Genomic DNA, 24,477 nt, shown 5'->3' on the forward strand with positions numbered 1-24,477 from the left:
GGGATTTTGTCAGTAAGGCATGAAAATATAGATGGCACATATACTCAAGAAATCTGTCCCCTCTTTTCCTGCTTTCAGACATGAACTGACTTTGGGTTCAGTCCTGTGAGGTTCAGAGCAACTGCTTAGCAGTAAGCACCTATCAAAATGAGGCCCAGTAAAGACTTACCTTACTACAGGAAAGTTTCTCTATCTTAACTTGTCAAAGGAGTGAAAAATGCCCCTATGTTATCCCCCATTATTAAAAGTCCTTCCAATATTTTAATACATTAATTCGGTTCAGTGCTTTAAGTGGAATATATTGTCTCCAGAGGATATGTTTTATTGAACTATGCAAGAAGAAATATGAGAAATAACCCTGCTCCTGTCAGGAGATTAAAGAAGTATTATTATTCCTTAGAAATTTAAGTTTTAATTTACCACACAAATCCCTACACTGCTCTGTCAAATATTTTTGATAGGAAAATTCAGCAAGGCAGCACAAAATAATGTCAAAGCCCTATACCACAACCCTTCTTTGTTCATGTGACGGGGTGAGGCCCACCTACCCCCCCAAAACGGGCCCACCCCGTACTGACCCCGCGATTGCCCTCTCGCTAGTAGGGGCAACACCACGGGGGTTGCTGACGTGCGGGCTGTGTAGCGCCGCTGCGCGTCAGCTGAGCGCCGGGCCAGCAACCGTTGCCGAGCAACGCGGGGCGCCGGGCCGCAGGGTACTGGCGGCCAGAAGTGATGGCGGGGGGGGGGGGGAAGTGACGTCAGACGCCCAGGAGGAAGGGCGAGGGGAGGGGGATAAAAAGCCCTGAGGTGGGAGGAAAGGGGGGAGGGAGGAAAGGGAGCTGGGGAGAGCGAAGCAGGAGGCGGAGCGGGCAGTTATAAAAAGAGGCGCGAAGGAGGCGGGGTGGAAGCAGCCCAGGGCAGGGCAAGGAGCCGGCGCACCGGTGGGTTAAGGGGACATACCCCCTCTGGTGAGACAGGTCCGGGAGACTCTGTCTTTAGGGCCCTGGGTTGGGGTCTGGGAGTGAGGGTGGGCCCAGACCCCCCACCCCGCACATCCAGCGGAACAAACTTTGGGAGCAGCTGCCAATCACAGCTAGGGAGTGTTAAAAAGATAAAGGCCAGAGAAGGGGGTGGGACCGGACCCCCACAGTTCAGTATGATGGCATTATGGTCTAGCACGCAAACAATGTAGTTTAATATCTGAACCTGAAATATAGGTCATGTGATGTATTGTTGCTAAAATTACAGTAGAATTAATTATGTTATAAAGGATATGATTATACTAGGGAGTTATTTCAAAATAATCCCCCTTATTTCGAAATAACAAGTAGAGCATCCACACTACCAAGCTTTGAAATAAGCGGCTGGTTGTTTCGAAACAACAACTTTTCACGAGGAATAAACCTTATCTCAAAATCGCTATTTTGATATAGCGGTAGTGTGGACACTCCACTGCTGCAATTTAAAAACAACTACTCCCCAATGCTTCCTGGGGCTCTAAGTTGAGATATTGTGTCCACTAATGTGAGAACAGTTATTTCAAGGCACTGTTCCTCTTATATTTTGGACTCCTCTGGTACTAGAGACCTGGGAGAACCCTGTCTCTATTTTTCACGCTCAGAGGATTGTGGGAGTGAACCTGTGACTTTGATTTCAGGATTTCTTTTGTTTTGGCAGGCTTTTGTCTGCCCTCTGGGCTGGTATGGCCATCTCTGGGGGATAGAGACCTGCATTTGTTGTGGATTCTGAGGATTAAACTCATGGCCATAGGATGTAGATTTCACCTCCAAACTCTGCCTCTTTGGAAGAGTGTGTTCTAGCTGTGGGGAAGGTGACTGGGTTTTAAAATGGTAGGTATGCCCTTAGGTGCTGACTTCCACCTCTAGCTGGAGGATACTCAAGCCCCCTCCACCCCGGGCCCAGCTCCTACTCAACCGCTGTCCCCAAACCTCCACCCCATTCCACCTCTTTCCTATGTCCCTGTTCCATCCCAGCCATGCCCCATTCCACCTCTATCCCCAAGCTCCTGCCTCCACACCATCTCTTCCCATTCTCCTTCCCTGAGTGCATCCCATCCCTGCTTCTTCCTCTCCCTCCAGGAGTATTCTGAATGCTGTGAAACAGCTGTTCACAGTAGGTGAGAGGTATTGGGAGGGAGGGGGAACTTGGGTGCCATTGGGTGAGGAGCACCAATGTTCCCTCTAATCTTTGCTACCCATCTATTTTTTCCATCTATGTGTGGAATAATGTTTTATGTGTGAACATGCACCACCAGTAGAAACGATAACAAAAAAAAACCTAGCAGTGGGCACTCTGCTAATCAGTGTGGGGGCATTTGAATTTCTTCTGAGTGGCTGCACAAGTGCACAGCTTATAGGGAACACTGCTGAGTACCTACCAATTTTTCCCCAGGGGTGCCCTAGCCTTAGAGCACTCATGAAGTCAGCACTTATAGGTGTGCCTCCTTTATGAGAAAGACTGTTGTGAACTGGTTGCCATGCTTAGCCTCATTGAGGAGGTGGGTGTAGAGGGAATTGTTGCGCGGGTTGGTTTTGACCCTGTAATGCTTCTCTTAATATATGCTGTTAAAGTCATTGTCAATGGGCAGGGGGATAGGGTTTTGCTTAGGAACCTTTTTGTTAGACCCCGTGTGCCTCAGTGTTGAGGTATTATCTGGTTTCTATCAAAGCCTTTTTAAGGCTGGGAGATTTTTTTAAGCTGAGGCCACATGAGAGGTAGCTGGAGTTCTCATGGCTGCTTGCTGTGAGGATTTCTCATCCCATTAATTTATTTTATTAATTTTACATGGGTCTCAGTGGATATCTAGCTGCCAAGTTTGGGTTTCAGTTGGTTCATTGGGTTTCTTGGTTTTTGTCAGCGATGGAATCAACCATTCCTAGGGACAGCATTGCCAGGCTATACAGCTACCTCCTAGAGTGAGCTATTCCTGATCATACCCATGTTTCTTTTTCTTTCCTGTGACTCCTGCTGTGGATGGCGATGTTGAGAAACCCGGGAGCTTGCTTGCCTTTGATGGGTCTTCTGAATTTACTCCTAATATCTTCACAGTCATAAGTCATTGGATATGCTCATGGTAAAAGATTCATTATGTTTTATTAACTTGTGTCTATACTTCAGTTTCCCCTCTTCAAAATGAGGAGGCTAATGATATTTATCCACAAATGGAAAGTGGACCATGAGAATGACTTATTATTGATAAGGAGAACTGGTAAGTATGTGGGCTTTTTAACAAAAACAGAAAAAAATCTCTTTAGTTTTTTTCAAAACTTTCATGGAATAAACTGACATTTCGTCAAAAACTCTAAAACTTCCAATTTTGCTCAAAAGTGTTAATAAACATTTCCAAAAGTCCAATCCCCCCCAAAAAAATTCCCAAGCCAACCAAAGGCAGCAACTCCGTCCTCTTCTGTCATCTCTCTCTCACAGTCCCTGAACACTTTTAATGGGAATTTTCATTTAGTTGAAAACCCAATTTTCTGTAAAAAAAAAAAAATTCCCGCAGAAAATGTTTGACTGCCCATCTTAGTAATGGCTGTAACTATTGTAATTTAATATGTAGCATTGTGGAATAATAACTTTATCCATACACCAAATCTATAACACTGGATTAAAATGCTTGTTTGGTGTGAATTTTGAAGTACATTTATTAGATTGTTCTAAGTTTTTGTCTTATGCTCCACCAAATGATCCTTCTTCTAATGGCAGAGACTAATTGAGGAAGACAAGCTCAGACAAGCAGCTAACAAGGAGGTTGCAAGCTCTTCTACATTAGTATCATTGTGAAAGCTCTCAAAAAATCCCTCCTTCAAGTACAAGACTTTGTGAAGTGATTCATTGCCTGTGGCAGAAATGATGCTGTTGAGGCAGGTAATGTTGCCGCATTATGTATTGTTCAAATCCAGTGACACTCACTCACTACTAACGCTGCTATTGTTATCACTGACTGCTTTTCCTTTATTTTTTTCCCCTCATGCTTGAGTTGGAAACATTTTCACTCTGAACTTGAAACTTGTTCTGCAAAACCTATTCCAGGGTGCTTTTCTGAATAGATTTGTTTTTTTATTTCTCAGTGTTACAACCTCGTCAATGCTCATTTGTACATGTCTACACTATAGTTACATTGGTGTACAGCTACTGTCTTTTTTATATTGCTTGGGCATGTGCATCCCTGGATGTTTGTGTTGGTACTGTGCACACTGTACAAGTGGTTGTAATGTTGTAAAATGTGGTGCGGCAGGGCAGTCTCTCTCACACTGCTGTCTGGCTCAGTGAATTTTGGGGTCATTTCCCCAGGGGTTTTGTGGGAGACCAGTGATTTTCCCAGGGTTTTTTAGGGCATGGGGATCAAGTTCACACCATACCACTTTCTCCATCCCATAATGCTTTTTCCCATTCCATAATTGTTGTGACTTTTTAAAAACTCCCATAGTCCCATGTGCTGCTTTTCAAACTCCACCATGTCTCTGGAAGAAGCATGAACCGTGTACAGCTCAGCTAGTTCTCCTGGGAGTTGCTAATCCAGAGAGTTGATAATCTTTTGAATTTGCAGAACTTGAATGGGCACTGTTACACTCAGGAATATAAGGAAGAAGATGTGAGGGAAAAAGCCAGTTTGTTGCAGACATTCATGGAGCAGTTCCATATTGTGAATTGCTATGTCTGAGATAGGATCACTCTGTAATGTGGATTTGGGATGATGATCTATGGCTGCAGAATTATGGATGGGAAAGACTATATTCCTGACTCACAGTTTCATCCCAAACCTCCTGAACAGAGACAGCAAAATGAGAATGGCGGTGATAATGGAGAAGATTGGAATGTTAAATTGCTGTTAACCAATGGACAATCAATTTGGAGCAGGAAAGGTCACAGTGGGGACTGTAAAATATGTAACGCCATTAAGAATCTCCTGCTACACAGGACTGGGAGTTCAGTAATGTTCAGGAAATGGTGGATAGCTTTGCAGCAATGGGATTCCCAAACTGCAATGGAGTGATGAAAAGCAAGTATGTAAGCAGGATCTGAAGGAATGTGGTTCTTACAGCTAGCTGGAAGTGTGGAGAGACATTAGGTGTGTCTACATAATTACAAGTATCAGAGGGGTAGCCGTGTTAGTCTGAATCTGCAAAAGCGGCGAGGAGTCCTGTGGCACCTTATAGACTAACTGAAGTGTAGGAGCATAAGCTTTCGTGGGCAAAGACCCACTTCGTCAGATGCATGTAGTGGAAATTTCCACTACATACATCTGATGAAGTGGGTCTTTGCCCACGAAAGCTTATGCTCCTATACTTCAGTTAGTCTATAAGGGTATGTCTACACTACCACCCTAGTTCGAACTAGGGTGGTAATGTAGGCAACCGGAGTTGCAAATGAAGCCCGGGATTTGAATTTCCCGGGCTTCATTTGCATAAAGCCGGGCGCCGCCATTTTTAAATGTCCGCTAGTGCGGATTCCGTGCTGCGTGTAGCCGCACGGCACGGAGCCCGCACTAGCGGACATTTAAAAATGATGGCGCCCGGCTTTATGCAAATGAAGCCCGGGAAATTCAAATCCCTGGCTTCATTTGCAACTCCGGTTGCCTACATTACCACCCTAGTTCGAACTAGGGTGGTAGTGTAGACATACCCTAAGGTGCCACAGGACTCCTCGCCACTTTTACGTAATTACAGTTTGCTTTCCGCTTGTGAGTTATCCAGCAGTTAGAGTTGTATTTTGCTCATTTTAGTCAACTTAATTTGTGACTCAGTACCTGCTATGTTTGTATTAAATACAGGGGTAGCTAAAATATGGGTATCTATGTTTGTAATTTTGTGGGAATACAGAAAAGTAGAACTGTGCTAAATTGCTCCAGATGAAAGTTAGTAGAAAGAATCTTTCTAATGTAAGGGCTCAACTTTCAGAGTCTATGAGAGGTAAGGGGTGAGGGAAGGCTATTCTGGTCAGGACAGAGCAGAGATATATAGGTATCATTAGGTGCCTCTTTTATCATGTTAACTATGTTGGATTTGTGTTTCTTTTACCTACTTAGTAAGAGTTGAAATCATTTGAGACTGATGGGCATAAGTCAGAGCCAAGAAGTGGATGGCAGCAGATGGTGATAGAGAGCCTACAAGGTGGTGGCAGAGAGATGTGATAAGCAGCCAACAGGGCAACAATGGAGAGATGCAATGAGTGGCCAGCAGAGCAGCACCAGAGAAGTCTGATGAATGGCCAATAGGGAGGCAGCAGAGAAAAATGAGCAGGGGGATGGCAAGTGACCAGCGGAGTGAGTAAGATGCCTCTTTCCCTTCCCTCTCTGAGGATGGGAGGTGAACTCTATGGATGTGCCTCTGGGTGTGCTCTGCATTTTGCGTATCTTTTTCAGATTCTTTTGTTGGAAGAGGCTTTTCCAACATTTGGCCCATCTAGACTGGGCCAAATGTTGGAAACCCCACCTCTTTCAAAAGCCCCCTTCTTCCTTGTAGAACAAGGAATACAGGGGCTTCCAGAAGTGCACATTTGCTCTTCCACTCCCCCCCCCCCCAAAAAAAAGGAAGAGCAAATTCATTCTCCGGACACAATGGAGCTTTTTTGGGATACTTCTGGTATCCCGAAATCTGCCTGCAGTCTAGCCGTATCCTGTGTGGGGTGCAGTGAATGTTTAAAGATGCAAAGTGGGTATTAAGATTGCTGGAATTAATGCCCTGAGAGGAAAAGGACACTGTTCAACCTACTTGGGGTGGGACTGTTACTCGTGGATTTTGTTTATGAACTCTGTGGTGTTTTCCCAAGTTAATGCCACATTATGTCCCTCTGTTCTATTTAAAGTTTCTTTTTTACACTCAGACGCTGTGCCTGCGAGTGGGGAAGCATTGCCTCCCAGAGATGCCCAGGGGTGGTGTGTGAATTTCCCAGATTACTGGGTGGAGATTGAAGCCTGTTCTGTGTCGGATGGATGGAGAGGTACCTCTAGATATTGAACCTGATCGTGGCTGCTGCTGGCTCCATCTGACAGAAGGATTTCTTGTTCTGGCACCAGCCCATGTTGCCAGTGAATGCCTCAACAGAAAGAGATACTTTCCATGTTTATACAAGCACTAGTGCAGTGATACTCAACTAGACCTACCTGTAGGCTGATTTCAGAATTTTATGACAGGAGGCGGGTTTATTTACACAGAAGGCTGACAAAATCAAAAACAATACAAAACCCTTCAGTTGCTAATAAATAAAGACCTTGACTGCAACATAAATATTAGTGTTTCTATCTTTTTCAAAGTTTATAGATCACCATTATTGTCTGTGATTGTGGCAATCTGTAATGAGGGAAGTTAACATTGATGATCTCTGGCAAGCTTTGTGAAACGTGATTTGGAGGAATTCAGACTAAGGCACTGGTGAAGATGCTCATCTATCAAGTGATCGTGGAGATATTTTTTATAACGTTGATTGTAGAAAACCCAGATTTGCAAAGGTATGTTGACCTGAGCATCATTACAAGATAGATTGCTATATGCTGGCTATTCTGAAACAGGGCAGTATATTGAGGCCAGAAATCCTAAAGTCTCACTTGTTTGAATTTTGCTTTCAAGACATCTGAGCTCAGGAGCCTTAAAATTTATAATTCAAAGGCACCTTCATCAAATGAATCAAGAACGTTCTTTGCTTCAGAAAAGTAAGATCTGTTGGCAGAGGCAACAAATGGATCACAAACACATAAAAGCAACTCCTTTGGAATTTTAAAATTCGCAAATTGTACTTTAAAAAAAATGGATCACATCGGTTAGAAATTCTTGTACTGTTTTCATCAAGATCTCACTGTAGCAACTACACACAGTATGGGAGAGTGCAACATCTTTCATGCTGTCTGAAGGATTTCATAATTCCTCTAAAGTACACACCTTCAAACAGTTCTTGCATGCCTTGAGCACTAATATCAAACAGAAGTGTCCTGTGACCTAGAGGTGACACCATTCATAAATTCCAGAAACTCACAACCCTTATTCGTCTTGTGGTTCAGAAGAACTTTTCTTTCTTTATGAAGCACATAAAACCTCTCTATCACGTGCCCTCTACTTAATGAGTGAACGTTGTGCTGGTACATTGTATATGCCTGAAAAGTCTTGTAAAAGCTTTAAAAAGATGACACTGCAAGCTAGAATCTGAGCATAGGTCGTTAACTAATCTCAATATCCATTGGTTGTTTTTTTAAAAGTCCCCAGACAAATTACTTCACAGGACATTCTGGTGAAGCAGTGAAGTGTATTTAATGAAGAGGGTATCACTGCCAAATGTGAAGCAAAGCCCTTCTCTTTCCCTGTCATGGAGGGACTTCATAATCTCTCCTGTGGTATAGATTTAAATGGTATTAAGCCCAAAAATTCATCCTTGAAAATGTCACCATCATCATAAAACAAACAGCAATACTTGTGCCGTGTCATTTAAATTGCGTGATACAGCCCCTGTAAGAGACACATATTTGATATTTTTTTAAAACTGGAAAGCAATGGTGACAAACAATCCTCGGAAATTACCTCCAATCTTTGCACTGCTATGGAATGTGACGGGGAAACTTGCTCCACACAGTTCCCAATGTCTCTGTTTTTATCTCTGTTAAAAAACTCTTCCAGCATTTCCAACATGGACTCCTTCCCAAATCTAGCATACAGGAAAGGCTCTTTAGATAGTACCAACAACATTATCCAAAGAGAAGCAGCTGTTGCTTCCCCCCCCCCCCCGTACAATCACTGATGTGATGCAAATGATATTTGAAATGTGATACTAAGACTTCAGATTTTCAATTTTGTCAGGTCTTGAAATACTGCCAGAACCATAGGTCACATTCAAGTTACCATTACCGTGCTTTGACTCATTGTGGCACTTCATGTTTATGACCTTACAGATGTATGCAACGGTTTGGCACACTCAACACAAAGGCTTTGTGTTTAAATGAAGTGTCATAGAAAAACCCCAATCTGCTATATAGTTTGGGTTAAAACTCAGTTTTTGCAACTGAATTTACAACATTTTCTTTCAATTGCATTCAATTTTTGGCTCCATTTCTATCACTAATGGAAAAATGGGTGGTGACCTAGTTCTGTTGTAGTGATGCTATCATGAGAGATTAAGATTCAGGAAGCAGTTCTGGACTGGTGCCAGAGCTTCCTGAGGATGGGCCCTAGCACCTCCAGGCTTTGTGGTTCATAGATCTGGCACCTCGTGTCTCCCAACCAACAGCTGTAGTTTTCCAGCTGTCCAACTCTGAAACCAACTGTGACAGGTTCAGTTGCAGAGACCTGCTTGGGACTGTTACTTGATGGCTGAAATATCATTTATATTTCAAAATAACCGGTGCACTCAAAGGACACGGAATAGCTATTTCAGGATACCTTTGTATCCTGAAATAGTGCTGCAGTGTAGACTCAGCCTAAGGAAATAATAGGCAAGGGATAGACAGCACATCACTGTTCATGAATTTAACGATAAACATGGTTTTAAGGTGAGCTGGTGGGCCACACAGGAAGTCTTGTTGTATCACATCTGGGGTGTATCTAGACTACAGGGTTTTGTTGACAAAAGTGAACTTTTGTTGACAAAACTATACCTGCGTCTACACTGCTACTGAGTTCTGTCGACATAACGTCAGCAGAACTCAGCAGTTTTGTCGATGGCTGTAAACCTCATTCTACTAGGAATAACGCCTTTTGTCGACAATGTTCTGTTGACAGAAGGTGTTATTGCATTTACACTGTCCTTTGTGTCTACACTGTCATGTCGACAAAACGGCTTCATTTGTCGACAGAACTGGACGTAGTCTAGACGCTCTTTGTCGACAGGAGCTTTGTTGACAGTATCTGTCGACAAAACTTCTGTCGACAAAAGCCTGTAGTCTAGACGTACCTCTGGGCTGCAGGTACCTGATATTACTGCACTAGTGGGTTATGGGGAATACTTCATTAATATCAATGTAGGAAGGTGCATAATGCTCACAGCTTTCAGAAACAGTTGCATGCAGGAACATTCTTCTCTGACTCTTGCATTATAATAGACAATGTTGCAATTTAATTAGTGATATTTTTGGGAAATCTAGTCTACTCCTATCTCTCCTGACTTATGAAGCTGTACTGGCCACCTCAAGAGCACCGGCTGCCACTCCCAGCTCAGCAGAGGCTGAATTGCTGTTCAATTTGCTTTTGGAAGTTTGAAGGGTTGCTAGAGCAGTTTCCTCCCTGGTCTCAGGAAGGCAAACATCCTCATCATTATTATAACTGCATTATTATAGCACTACATAGTATCTATGAGGTGAAGGGGGCAAAGCTACTGCCAATGTTAAAGAGCAAGGTTGACCAGTCTGTTATATTTGTACAATCACAGGATCAAACAAAACTTACTACACTGCAGTAAGTTTGACATATATACATAAATATAAACGTTTACTATTTACTTTCACTGTTCTTCCATTTTTACTTACATTTGTTGCCCATGTATTTGCACTCAGTGAAGTTCTATTTTTGAAAACATAGAGTATTTTTATTAGATTACACCTAAAATTACCAAATTCAGAATGGAAGGCAAAAACAACCCATATTTAAGTCACATTTGCATGAGGCACATTATTTTGGCTATCAGAGAATTCACAGCAGAAGGCAATAATCTATGACATTTAATCTCCATACACATGAGACACACTACTTCATAACAGCATCAGAAAAAACTACTGTGTCTGACTGTTAAAATGGTGATTTAAGGTGATTTAACTATAGCTCCATAGTTGGCTCTTCTAATAGCCCTTGGCTGCGTCTAGACTGGCATGATTTTCCGGAAATGCTTTTAACAGAAAAGTTTTCCGTTAAAAGCATTTTTGGAACAGAGCGTCTAAATTGGCACGGACGCTTTTCCGCAAAAGCACTTTTTGCAGAAAAGCGTCCCAGCCAATCTAGACACGCTTGTCCGCAAAAAAGCCCCAATCACCATTTTCATGGATTGCCATGACCAACAAACACATCTTTTTAAAACTAGCATATTGTTTGCAGAGGAACAAAGTATTTCAGAGAAAAAGAATTAACACAACCGAAGTCCTAGAGGCTGATCTAATTTGACATGTCCTACTAATGTAGATAACCTAGGCAGACCCACTTCTTCAGAAACTACAGAGAGTTCTGGACTCTAAGCCTCAGTTTCCATTCTCTTCAGCTTTCTTTCCTTCCTGAGAGGCCACAACAAAACCTGTCTACCTCTTGCTTCAAGAACTGTCTTTTTAAAACAATAGGGCTACATCTACACTGCAGTCTTCTTGCGCAATAACTGTTTTGCACAAGAGTTCTTGTTGGAACTGGGATTTAGCAGGCTGCTTCCGATAGGCACAGCATGAGGCAGTAAGTTTTGGGCCTTGTTGGGAAAGTGCTACCTGGGACAGAGCTGCTGTCTAGCCTGGACCCAATCTCCACTACAGCTGCAACATCAGCACGCCAACGCAAGCAAAAGTCTGGGACTGTGAGTCCAGGGGCGTGCACACTCTGGGGTGGGGTCACTGGTAGTACAAATGTTAGCTGTGTAAGCTTCAATTATTGTTATGTGTTTTGTTAATGCTGTTCATTGCTAAATCTGTTAATCCCTGTTTATTTAAGTTAAGTAAAGATGATTTATTTTAAAGTATTCTATTAGATGTATATGATTTGTAGTTGTTCTGGAATTAGATCCAGATTTATGTTGGAATGAGTATGTTCCTGGAGGCTCTCAAGGCACATCAGTGAGTGTGTACAAGGCCAGCCAGGTGGAGGCACCGCCATTTTACATTCATTACCAGCAAGGGAGTGGATAGGGCTTTCCCCAACTAAACACCATCACTACTGGGGTGCTCAGGATCTCTTTTGGGTTAAAACATCAGGCGCCCAGGCACACCTGTGAGTGTGACCTCCTCCCCAGTAACCCGGGGAGGAAAAGGGAGGTTACATAAGGGCATATTCCCTTACAGTGCTATACTGAATTAACTCAACAACTGTAGTCAGTAAACACATTTACAATGTGCAGACAGATATATATTAGATGTAGCATTCATAAGCAGTGACTGTCAACTCCAAATCCATCACACAAGGGCATAGAAATATTTCTGTATTGCCTTTGGATTAAATTTTGGCTTGATTGAAGAGAGCCAGTGCAGCCGGGGGAGCAGTGCTGCCTCTTGTGTGTCTGGTGTAGGAAACATTCTGCTGTGGCAGTGTAGACTGTTGTGATACATTGCCACTTCTTTGAGCAGAATAATGTGAGTCTGATCTTCTGCCAAGCAGCACTGGCAGCTAATGGCAGCATATGCTCAAAGCCAACATGATAACAGTGTGACATACTGGAGTGCTGGGAAAACACAACTGAACACAGTATCCTGGCCAAGATCACCTGACTGGGCTCAGAGTTCAAAGGTCTAATGACTCTACTGATTACTGCTACAGCCATTCTGACACAAGATACTGACACATATTTGACAATAGATGGGATTTACTCATCTATCAATAATATTAATTCCAGCAAAAATATATATTTTTTGGTATAGTGGGGTCTTTACAATTCCAGACTTTGCTGCATATAGTTACTTTCCTGGGCTCTGATCTAAAACATATTGCAGCAATGGAAAAACTCGTGTTGACTTCAGTGAACTTTGAATCAGGCCTTAGCCCTGGTAATTAGGGTTGTCAGATGATTTAATCAAAAATACTGACCCTCTCCCCCCAAAAACCCACACCAGGGAATAAATTCTGTTGAGAAAAAAGGGGGAGACCAAAGCTGATAAAAAAAGGACCCCCAAGAGTTGTTAAGCAAAATTAAAAAATTTAAAAAAACAGCGTGGCCCCTTTAAGAAACACTTGTGAGGCTTTTTGGCCCTAACAAGCTGCCGGCGGCCATCTCCGTCCCTGCTCCGGGTCACACAGTTCCCCTGAGGAACCAGGTAAGCACCTGGGATTTTCTCCTCCTGGCCAGGAAAAAATCAGAAAATACCGGACATTTTAGGTGTCCCGTATTTTCTGATTTTTTTTACCAGACAGGAGGCGAAAATACCGGATACCTGGCAACCCTACTGGTAATCAGTTTACTAATTAATAAAAGATATTTTAAAAATGTTAACAATATTTCAATTTTTTTTCAGAAGTGTAGCTGCCTGTCTGTGTGTTTATTGGACCAGCTTATAGACTGGCCAACATTTAAAAAAAATTCAAAAAGTTGATGAACAATTTCCCACTCTTTTTATATGCAATGTATAGGAAAGATAGGAAGAATGGCAAGAAACCATCCTGGCTTAACTAAGAAATCTTCAATGATCTAATAATAATAATAATAATAATAATAAAATAAAAAAGAGTCCTACAAAACTAGAAACTGGATCAAATTACAAAGAATAAATACAAAAAATAGCACAAGCATGTAGGGACAAAATTAGGAAGGCCAAACTAGAAAATGAGCTCAAACGAGCTAGAAACATAAAGAGTAACAAGAAAACATTCCACAAATACATTAGAAGCAAGAGGAAGACCAAGGACAGAGCAGGCCCACTACTGAATAGGGGAAGGCAATAATAGAAAATGTGAAAATAGCTGAGTTGCTTAATGACATCTTTGTTTCAGTTTTTATCAAGAAGGTTGGTTGTGATTGGACATCCAACACAGGGAATGCCAGTGAAAACAGTGTAGGACCAGAGCATAAAATCATATATATAGTAGCCCAATGTCTGTGACTCTGTAACGCTGAAACGCTGGCTGTTCCCTCTGGGCGGCACTCCCACCGTGACGCTTGGCTGACTTCTGCGCCGCTCAGCTGGGCCACCACGGGGGAGCAAGCAGCACAAGCGGCCGTTTGGGCACTGCAGTCCCTATGCAGCACCCCCGTGCCACTTGCTCCCCGGCGGCAGCCCAGCTGAGCGGTGCAGAAGTCAGCCGAAAACCACGGCGGGAAGGGAAGGGGGCGGTGTGGTGACATACATTGCCAGTGGGTGGGGCCTGGCCATGTATGGCACTGCCCCACCCCCCTTTGCCTCCCACTGTGGCGCTCGGCTGACTTCTGCACCTCTCAGACGGGCCGCTGTGGGGGAGCCCAAATGGCCGCTTGCTCTGCTTGCTCCCCTGCGGTGGCCTGGCTGAGCGTCACAGAAGTCAGCCGAGCACCACAGTGGGAGGCAAAGGGGGGCGGGGTGGGGCTGTGATGTGCGGCGTGACAGAGGCTCCAGGTCCCGCCCCTGGCTGTGAACATCACTGCCCCGCCCCCCTTCGCCTCCTGCAGTGGCGCTCGGCTGACTTCTGTGACGCTCAACCAAGCAGCCGTGGGGAGCCCAAATGGCCCAAGCAACCGTTTGAGCTCTGCGGTCCCCCGAGTGAGAGGCAGGAGGGAGTGGAGAAGAGAAAGAGAGAGACAGACAGACAGAGCGAGAGACAGAGGCTCAGGAGAGAAGACCGATGTGGAGGAGAGACCTGAAAATCCCGTCTTATGACGGGCTAATTAGCTGGTAAAGAAAGAACAAGTTAAAAATTACTTAGACCAATTAGATGTCTTCAAGTCACAAGGGCCTATTGAAATGCATTGTAGGGTAGTCAAGGAGCTGACGGAGGAGATATCTGAGCCATTAGCAATTTTCTTTGAAAAGTCATGGGAGACGAAAGAGATTCCAGAAGACTGGAAAAGGGCAAATATAGAACAATCAATAAAAGAAAGAAGTTTAACTTGCAGCATTACAGACAAATCATCTTAACTCCTGTAACCTGGAAACATAATGGAGCAAACAAATAAGCAATTAATTTGCAAGCATATAAACAATAACAAGGCGATAAGAAATAGTCAGCATGGATTTGTCAAGAACAAGTCATGTCAAACCAGCTTGATAGCTTTCTTTGACAGGATAACAAGCCTTGTGGATGGGGGACGGAGGAGTGGAGCAGTAGACATGGTATATGCTGACTTTAGTCAGGGTTGCTGGCAGAATTTGTGGGCCTCTGAACAAGGTGGGAAGGCAGTTCTGTGCTCCCAGAAGGTGCGAGGCCTCAGGCAGAAGGGGCAAGGCGAGGGTGCCAGCCCTCCATGCCACCAGGCGCATGCCCAACCCCCGCCCTCAGTGATGCCCACAGTATGCGGTATGGTATCGAGGCAACGATTAAAAGGGCTTGGGGCTTCAGCTGCCACAATAGCAAGAGTGGTGGCTGGGAACCCCAGTGCCCTTTGAATTGTTGGGCCCCAGGCCCCTTTGAATTGCTTCCCTGTTGGCGGGCCTGACTTTAGTAAAGATTTTGATACCGTCTTGCATAACCTAAACATACAAGAGAAATGCAACCTAAATGAAGCTACTAATAGTGGATGCAAAACTAGTTGGACAACCATTCCATGAGAGTAGATATGGGTGGTTCACAGCCATATTGGAAGGCCATAATGAGAGTGGTCCCACAGCAATCTGTTCTGGGTTTGGTTCGCTTCAATATCTTCATCAATTATTCAGGTAATGACAGAGCATATGTCAGCAACCTACACACTGCACCCCACCAGAGTAATCTGCTCCTAGGTTGCAAGGCACTGTTTATATTGACTGCCAGCAGGCATGCCCTCACCAAGCTCCCAATATCTGCAGTTCTGTGTTCCCAGCCAATGAAAACTGTGGAAAGTGGTGTGGGCTGGTTGCTACTTCCCACAGCTTCCATTGGCCAGGAATGGTGAACTGTGCCCTATAGATTCATGTACAGGCAGTCCCCGGGTTACATGGATCCGACTTACATCGGATCCCTACTTACAAACGGGGTGAGGCAATCCCGCACTAGCTGCTTTCCCCCAGCAGACCAGGGAGACGCGAAGCTAGCACCCCCTCCAGCAGACCAGGGAGACGCGGAGTGGCTTCTCTCAGCAGACACCTCAGCTTGAGAATAAAGGACTGAGGGAAGTGAGGTGTGGGAGAATAAAACTGAGCTCTGGAGAAATGTTTGGCTAGAGTTTCCCCTACAATATGTACCAGTTCCGACTTACATACAAATTCAACTTAAGAACAAACCTACAGTCCCTATCTTGTACGTAACCCGGGGACTGCCTGTACTCTATTTAAAAATCACTTCCTCTTTCACTTCACAGTGCTTTTGATGTCATAATGCTATAAGTTTTGCAACCATCCACAGAGTCTTCCAGGAAAAATATTAGATCGTAACTTCCAATATCATCTCAACAGAAAAAAAAACTTTAAAAAACAGCAAATATCCTTTCAGAGGTTCTTTACACATAAAGATGCAATGTCAAGTATAAAAATCCTGTTTTATTTTTTCCATTGCAGGCAACCTTCAAACTAAATCTCTACACTTCTGGGCAGGAGATTGTGAAGAATCTATTCCTCTGGGCAGGTTCTAATCTTATGAATATGATCCCTTCTGTTTAACTTGGATGCAAATTCATCTGCAGCAACTTGAACACATCCTGAGACATGCAGAATTTTGTTAGATTGCCTCTACAATGAGAGTACCAGATCCAAAGCTGTCAAGTGTCATACAATGATTGTCAGAGAGATTCACATGGCATGCCATAAGGGACAGAAGAACAGCACTCCTATTGGATTTTTGGAGCTGGTCTCAGTTAATAGGACTTGCCTTGTGCCCAGACAGGGGAGAAAGCTCAAGTCTTAAAAAAATAAGCCCTGGAAGTCACAATTTCAACCACAATGATAGTTGTAACAAACTTTTTTTTATTGCATACATGAAAGATGCTAAATACACCACATGCTCATTCAAAATTTGATGGGACAAATCAAATGATATGTAACATCCTCCAGAACTACTTTTGTATCCCCCCTTTAAGACTTCATAACTACAACTAAGTAGATTGACGTCACTCAATGATACATATTGAATGCCATGTAATATGGCCTCTACCCCTGGAACCACTTTGAAAATTCTCCCCATTTCAAGTCTCTGGAGTTTTTCTATGTGGCCTTTCCCCACTCTTTTGCAATTTTTTTTAACCTAATGGTGTATACAGCTTTGACATAAAATAAAATAGTAAATACTGGTACCCAACCAGAAATCAAAAGGATGGTTTCCAAGTAGTCATGGAAGAAACCATCTAAAATACCAAATTTATCTTTGAATATCAAGTTTGGTTTTCTTGCAAGCAACAGAAAAATAGGACAAAATCCCTGTGTACTTTGTCGCTTATAGCTGCTTCACCCACAGAAACAAATATCAATTATTCATTCATGTCCAGTCAGACTGACTAGCTGTACAAGCCATTGGCCAGAGCTTCCATGGAGGGACCAGTTATGCATCCGGTAAGGCAGCGACACCATCTCCTCACAGAGCCTCCTCTACCTCTTCTGCTCCTAGACCCAGCCCAGGTGTGTCTGGGTGTGTCTAGACTACAGGGTTTTGTCGACAAAAGTGGACTTTTGTCGACAAAACTATACCTGCTTCTACACTGCCGCATAATGTCGACAGAACTCAGCAGTTTTGTCGATGGCTGTAAACCTCATTCTACGAGGAATAACGCCTTTTGTCGACAAAGCTCTGATGACAGAAGGCGTAATTGCATCTACACTGTCCTGTAGCGGCTTGCTTTGTCAACAGAATTGGATGTAGTATAGATGCTCTTTGTTGACAGAAGCTTTGTTGACAGTATCTGTCGACAAAACTTCTGTCGACAAAAGCCTGTAGTCTAGATGTACCCTCTGTGTCCTTCTGGAATAGTTCTTCCCCCCTGTGCACCTGCTTTTGTTGTACTCCTGTCATGAGGAAAGACAAAGGCAAACTGGGACACCACACTGCACCAGACTATTCTGGCTCCCCCCCTCCAAAAAAAAGTGCCAGAATGCAATTTCAGAATGTTCCTGTAGAACTATGACATTTGATATGTAGGACGTCAGATTAGAAGATCATTATTGTTTTTTCTGGCTTTAAAGTCCATGTTTTCATGAGATTTGAGTTCTGGCAGGAGATCAACACAAATTTCTGTAGGCTAATTTTATAAGAAACTGACATTGTCCTTTAGCAATGATCTAACCCCCCTGACAGTGCCTTCCCTTGGTTAAAGAGGAGGAGATATTAGAGAGGAAAGGAATAATAAAGTTAAGCATGCTTGCTGACAAACCTTATCAGAGCAAAGAGAAACATTATGATTGCACTTGTCTTGGTCTAGTGCCTGTGTATTGTATATAAGTGTTCCTATCTGGTAGGCACAGTTGGCACCTGGAGCATATTTTTTTTCTCATTGAGATAGTTTTCCAACCTAATTTGTGTTATAGGATGTTTTTTCTCCAGTTCTTTCCCTCTGTATTACAAGTTCCCTTTGTTTTGAGATAAAAGGTTTAATTAATCATATTCCAGCAGCCTTTGTTGAAGCTCAGTTTAATTTGAGAGATCCTGCTTCCCCCACCACTAAGGCTACTTTTAGATGAATGAATAATGAGCTGTGAACACAATATATATTGTTTATGACAAGACTAAATGCTTGTGCAAAATTATCTGAAAGTTTTAGCGTATCTTCTGTCTAACATTTTATGTTTGGTTAAAGCTGTCAGAGCAACATTCTGGCTAAATGCTGTGGAAGGTCATTCAGTAATTGAATAGATGGAGCAGTCAACATGCCCCATTGCCATGGAAGGTTAGAGCACTGAGCATTTTAGTCCAGTGAAGATTAGCAAAACCTATGGTTGTTTAGCATAGCAGTGTCAGTCTTTAGAGTCCCCATTATAAAGAAAAGTATGAGATATTGGCTAACTTTTCTATATAGAAATTTGTTTTTAGCTTCCTTCATGCACACTCACTTTTATCAGGTTTTGGTTAAAATAAAAAGTTGAACAGTTACTTTTGAAAATCTGTCATGTTTTTTCAACTTATAAAATATTTTCCACAATGTTGAAGAGAGTCAAGAATAATTTGGGGTGCAGTGTTGGAGGCATCAGGAGGATGAGAGGCAGAGATATATTGCTTGGCTTTCTGTGTTGAAGACAGAATGAAATCTTCTTAGAGCACTTTGCTAGGTTGCCAGTTTATGAGGCTTTTCTGACAAGAAGTCTGCAGTCTGAGAGTCAGTTCTGAGAATGAGGGATCTGAAAGCATCTGAGAAATCTTGGCTTCTTTGCCCTTTTAAAAATTATAATTCAATCTGCAGAGGGGCAGCACTGTGACGGAACCACCTCATGTTTTACAAAATGGATTTACGGACACAAATATGAATAACTCAAAGATATTTGGGACAAATTGCCTCATGTAACCTATCGATCTTAATGTCATCATCTGCTTGGTTTGTATATCTTATTTTGGCATACGTATAATTCTTGTGTGTAAAATTAGACATATTGAGTATGGAATGCTTTATGGTTCCAAATGTGCAAATGAGAGCCACCAAGGTTGTTTCCAATGCTGGGACACCTCAATGTCTGGGTAATCACCTGTAAACAGTTTGATTGTAAAGTCTTAGCAGTGGCTGGTTTAAGGAAGTCACATATCCATCACAACTGGTAGGGGTGGACCAAGTAATTGTCCATGGAAAGGTGGTAGGGGTACATCTAGACTACAGGCTTTTGTTGACAGAGGCTTTGTCGACAGATACTGTCAACAAAGCTTCGGTGGACAAAGAGGCTACGTCTAGACTGGCCCCTTCTCCGGAAGAGGCATGCTAATTTCTCACTTTGGAATAGGGAAATCCGCGGGGGATTTAAATAAACATGTCCGCCGCTTTTTTTCCGGCTTGGGGAAAAGCCGGAAAAAAGCGTCTAGACTGGCGCGATCCTCCGGAATAAAGCCCTTTTCCGGAGGATCTCTTATTCCTTATTCCTTCAGGTAGGAATAAGAGATCTTCCGGAAAAGGGCTTTATTCCGGAGGATCGCGCCAGTCTAGACGCTTTTTTCCGGCTTTTCCCCAAGCCGGAAAAAAAGCGGCGGACATGTTTATTTAAATCCACCATCGACAAAACTGCTGAGTTCTGTTGACATTATGTCGACAGAACTCAGCGATCTTTTAGACGCAGGGTTGTAGTCCACTTTTGTCGACAAAACCCTGTAGTGTAGACATACCCTAGGAAGCTAGGCGTTTTTGTCTTTATCTGGTGTGGTACACTCAGGAGGATACCTAAAGGCTCCAGGGAAAAGGGGATTTCCCTGGTTTTGGAGGCTTAGATGGAATAAAATCAATTTTAGGGTGAGTTTGTAATAAGTTTGTACTGAGGTTTTAGTTTTAGAATTAGCTAAGCATTTTCTGTTTTAAATTGGTAACCTACTTTGCTCTGCCTGTTCATAACCACTTAAATCCTACTGCTTGTATTTAATAAAATCACTTTTATTTACTATCAAACCCAGTGTAAGTTACCTGGGAGAGCAATCAGTGTGTACATTCACCTTTCATTGTTAAAGGGGGCTTACCTAAAGAATTCATTTGGGGTTCTGATCTCATCTGGGGAGTGGTATCCCAAGAAGCTGGGCCCAAAACTCCATTTTCCTTGGATCTGAAGGGTGTGTCGAGACTACATGGCTCCGTCGATGGAGCCATTTAAAGTAGTTTACTCGACATAGTCAATGAAGCAGGGATTTAAATAATCCCCGCTTCATTACAATAAAAATGGCCGCCATGTGGTGCCGACAATCAGCTGATCTGGCACAGCGTGGCAGTCTAGACGTGGCGCGGTCAATAAGGGAAACCTTTGTCAACGTCTCCTGTAAGCCTCGTGAAACGTGAAACAAGGCTTACAGGAGCAGTCAACAAAGGCGACCCTTGTCGACCACTCCGCGTCTAGACTGCTGCGCTGTGCCGGATCAGCTGATTGTCGGCACAGCACGGTGGCCATTTTTATTTTAATGAAGGAGGGATTATGTAAATCCCTGCTCTTTGACTATCTCGAGTAAACTACTTTACATGGCTCCGTCGATGGAGTAATGTAGTTTAATACACCCCGAAGAGTTTCAGTGAAGAGACAGTGATCTCAGCTCTGTGCCTTGGCTGGGGGAGACCAGGGAGCTGGCTCATCAGGACAGGGTAGTGAGAAACCTCAGAGAGTAGGAAGGTGAGTGGCAGAGGTCTTGTCAGCACTCCAGGAAGCATGCCCAAGGGGTCTTCTGTGACTGCACCCTGTCATAGCACTTTTAGGCTATGTCTACACTGCAACACTGTTTCGGGATCTTGGAGTATCCAAAAATAGCTATTCCGCATACATGTTACGTATAATTTCTTACCCTAAAAGTAGTTCTAATCATCTTTTTTCACAAGGTAGGCAGCCTCTTAGCTTGGGTTACATTTTTCACCCTCTTCAGTCTTAGATGTTTCCAGCAGTCATCTTAGGTAGTAACTAGGGGTGTCCGGGCATCTGGCAGTAACCCCCATTGTTTGGTTTCATGCCTTTATGTAGATTTTGCTCAGGGTGGGAATAATTGTTTTCAGTTCAAACTTTTCTCACCTTGCCCTGGTCTACACTAGGGAGTTATTTCAAAATAACTCCTCTTATTTCGAAATAATAAGTGGAGTGTCCACACTACCAAGACTGTTATTTCAAAATAAGGGACTGGTTATTTCAAAATCTGTACTCCTGATTTCCACGAGGAATAAGGCTCGTTTTGAAATAGTTATTTCAAAATAGCAGTAGTGTGGACACTCCCCTGCTGCTATTTTGAAATAACTACTCCCCAGAGTCATTCAAAGTAATTACTCCCCAGCGCTTCCTGAGGCTCTATGTCAAAGTAACATATCCACATTCTGTCTACATCTACACTGCAGCACTATTTCGGGATACCAAAGGTATCCCAAAATAGCTAATCCAAGCAGGAATGTATAATGCAGAAGACAAAATAATGAAAAGACCATTGGTTTTGTGGTTTGGTGAAGCAGCATAACTGCCTTAAAATGCATGTTCCAGCTGACAATAATTATGGAAATAGGAACACATGCAAGTACAGTTTATATTTGATAGTTCTGTAGTATCAGGATCAGTTCTTCCAACTAAGAGTCTAAGATAGAAGCAACAACATATCTTCAGATCTATGTCCCAAGTGTTCCACACATGGAAAGGTTGAAAATTTGAAAGCTACCCAAGGGATTTGGTCATCTAATTCCTATTACAATTAATATAAACCAGGTATCTAAACCTCCTTGGTGACTTTGAATCTCTTAACCAAAATGTTCTTCTCTTAAGTCTATGCTGAAGTAAAATCAAGATGGGATAGTAAGGCCTAGTGCAGGGCTACTCAACACGTGGCCCGCAGGCCGAATGAGGCCCACGGCCTGTTTGTTTGCAGCACATGGTGCAGTTTGGGTTTATGCGGGGCTCAACATGCTCCACAATAAAGAGGTGTCTCCCAGGTGGGGTGAGAACTGAAAGACACAAGCAGATGGGGTAGCTGGAACAGATGGGTACAGGATGTCGGCATTTCTAGCCCGCAGAGAGGAGATGCTGGGAGCACTGGGGCATTGTGGAAATTGCTGGCTGCAGAGCCTGTGAGGTTCTGACTGTCTCACACTGGCTATGTTTGGGTCTGGAGCTGTGGCTTAAGGCTTAATCTTTGTATTCATGCCAGTCAGTGTGAAAGAAGCTATTTGCATGTATATTCCACCCCACTTAAGTTGCGGCCCTCGGCATGCACTGTGAGTATCATTGTGGCCCCCAGGGCTTCCAAAGTTGAGTAGCCCTTGCCTAGTAGATAGAGACTGGGAATGGCACTTATGCTGCCTACTTTTTATTCTCGGACACTGGCCTGCTGAATGACCTTGAACAAGTCACAACCCCTCCTGATGCCTCAGTTCTCCACCTGTAAAATGGGGATAAAGATTCTTCCCTCCCTTATGAAGCACTTTGAGATATACTGATGAAAAGGACTCATTATTATGATAATTTACCCTTCTTCAGTGACAGAATGCTACAGCCAAATGTCTCAGAAGTGAATTGTGTACCTTCTGTCAGAGGAGTAGCTGTCTTAGTCTGTATCCGAAAAATGAGGAGTCCTGTGGCACCATAAAAATTAACAGATTTATTTGGGCATAAGGTTTTGTGGGATGCATCTGATGAAGTGATTTTTTCCCCCCATGAAATCTTACGCCCAAATAAATTTGTCTGTCTTTAAGGTGCCACAGGACTCCTCGTTGTTTTAGTGTAACTTCTGCATCTTGTGAAAACAATGCTTTATGGGTAGCTCAAAGTAGAGAGACTTTATTGGTAAAAAGTTATTACAGCACATACTGCAAATATCATGGGAATAGCATACCTTGGGAGATGTGGCATTTGGTAGGGTGGTGTAAGTGCTAATTGTGAACCTTAAAGCAGGCACTATAGAAGCATCACTCAGAGGTTCCAAGGACAGAAGAGACCACTGTGATTATCTAGTCTGACCTTGTGTCTAACATGGGCCACACAATTTCCCCAAAATAATTCCAAGAACAAAGTTGGCTATATTTGTTAAATGTAATGGGAAACACATTAGTTTGTTCCTTTGTAGCAACTTGAATATATCAGATAGTGGGAAAACACAAATATCTTAGTATTTGTATTTAGACTTGTGTTTTGACTGGGCAATATTGGCTCATAACTCTATTTCTGGGACAGAAATAACACACAATCTGGTTTTCTCAGCATGTTCTACTATCCAAAACTTCAGAGTCTGTAAAAAGTCTGTGGAAATTGCAACTAATAATGCAGCAGTACCACTTAAAGAATTTGCACACTCCCCTAAAGATTAATTATTGCTTCAAAAAGCACGTGGCATTTCTATTGAGAAGAGGAAGAGTTAAATATATACATGAAAAGGAACCACGTTTATGAATGATTAAAATGAATCAGGCTCAAAGAACTATTCCTACCTACATTTGTGAATGTGACACATGTCTATTGTAGAACAATGAAGAACAGAAAAGAGGTGAATGATTGAATGAAACAGGTTCATTTTAACTGTTGTAAATAGGAGAAGACTCCTGCATCTTCCTTTTGTATTTTTCTACTCAACAAAGGGTTTTTATGTAAAACTCATATTACAATGATTTCTATCCAGCCAAAGACACACTTTGTACAAGAGGAACTATTATAAAACCATTAAGGCAGCAGTTGATGTTTCATATAATAAGGACTGATGAAGTGTGACAGAAGCATATTATGATAACATGCAAGTTAATTTTTAGACATATTGGCTAACTGTATAGTTATAAGGTTGCAGTTCTTAGTGATGAAACTCTAAAAAGAAGCAGTGTGTCATTTTCAGAAGACAATATAAGGACATTTAAACAATTTGAAACAATGCTTTGGCCAGGATGCCAAAGAATATGGATCCAGAGCCTCAGGGAGGTCAGTGGAGCAGTGCCAGTTTACACCAGCAACTAGTCCCTGCTGTTTCTCTCTGTGTATTACAGCCTTATTTCAGCAAACTACATCTTAAAGTTAAGCATATGGTTCAGTGACTTGCTGAACACGCATAGACTTAATTTGATGAGTATGTGCTTAAGTGATTTGCTGGCTCTGGCTATAAAGCAATAATACTTGGGGCAGGAAAAGAAAGAAAGTGTGACTTG

General features: G+C 42.8%; 1 long non-coding RNA gene across 1 annotated transcript; it reads left to right on the forward strand.

Annotated features, from left to right (window-relative positions):
* The first annotated feature begins 753 nt into the window (after positions 1-753).
* On the forward strand, positions 754-19,488 carry LOC112544805 (uncharacterized). Its single transcript, XR_003088138.2, has 5 exons — positions 754-3,094; positions 3,727-3,888; positions 6,050-6,286; positions 6,847-7,471; positions 16,283-19,488. It is a non-coding gene; the product is annotated as an uncharacterized LOC112544805 (long non-coding RNA).
* Positions 19,489-24,477: the final 4,989 nt, after the last annotated feature.

The sequence above is a fragment of the Pelodiscus sinensis genome, chromosome 1 (genome assembly GCF_049634645.1).
Source record: "Pelodiscus sinensis isolate JC-2024 chromosome 1, ASM4963464v1, whole genome shotgun sequence".
NCBI classification, from domain to species: domain Eukaryota; kingdom Metazoa; phylum Chordata; order Testudines; family Trionychidae; genus Pelodiscus; species Pelodiscus sinensis.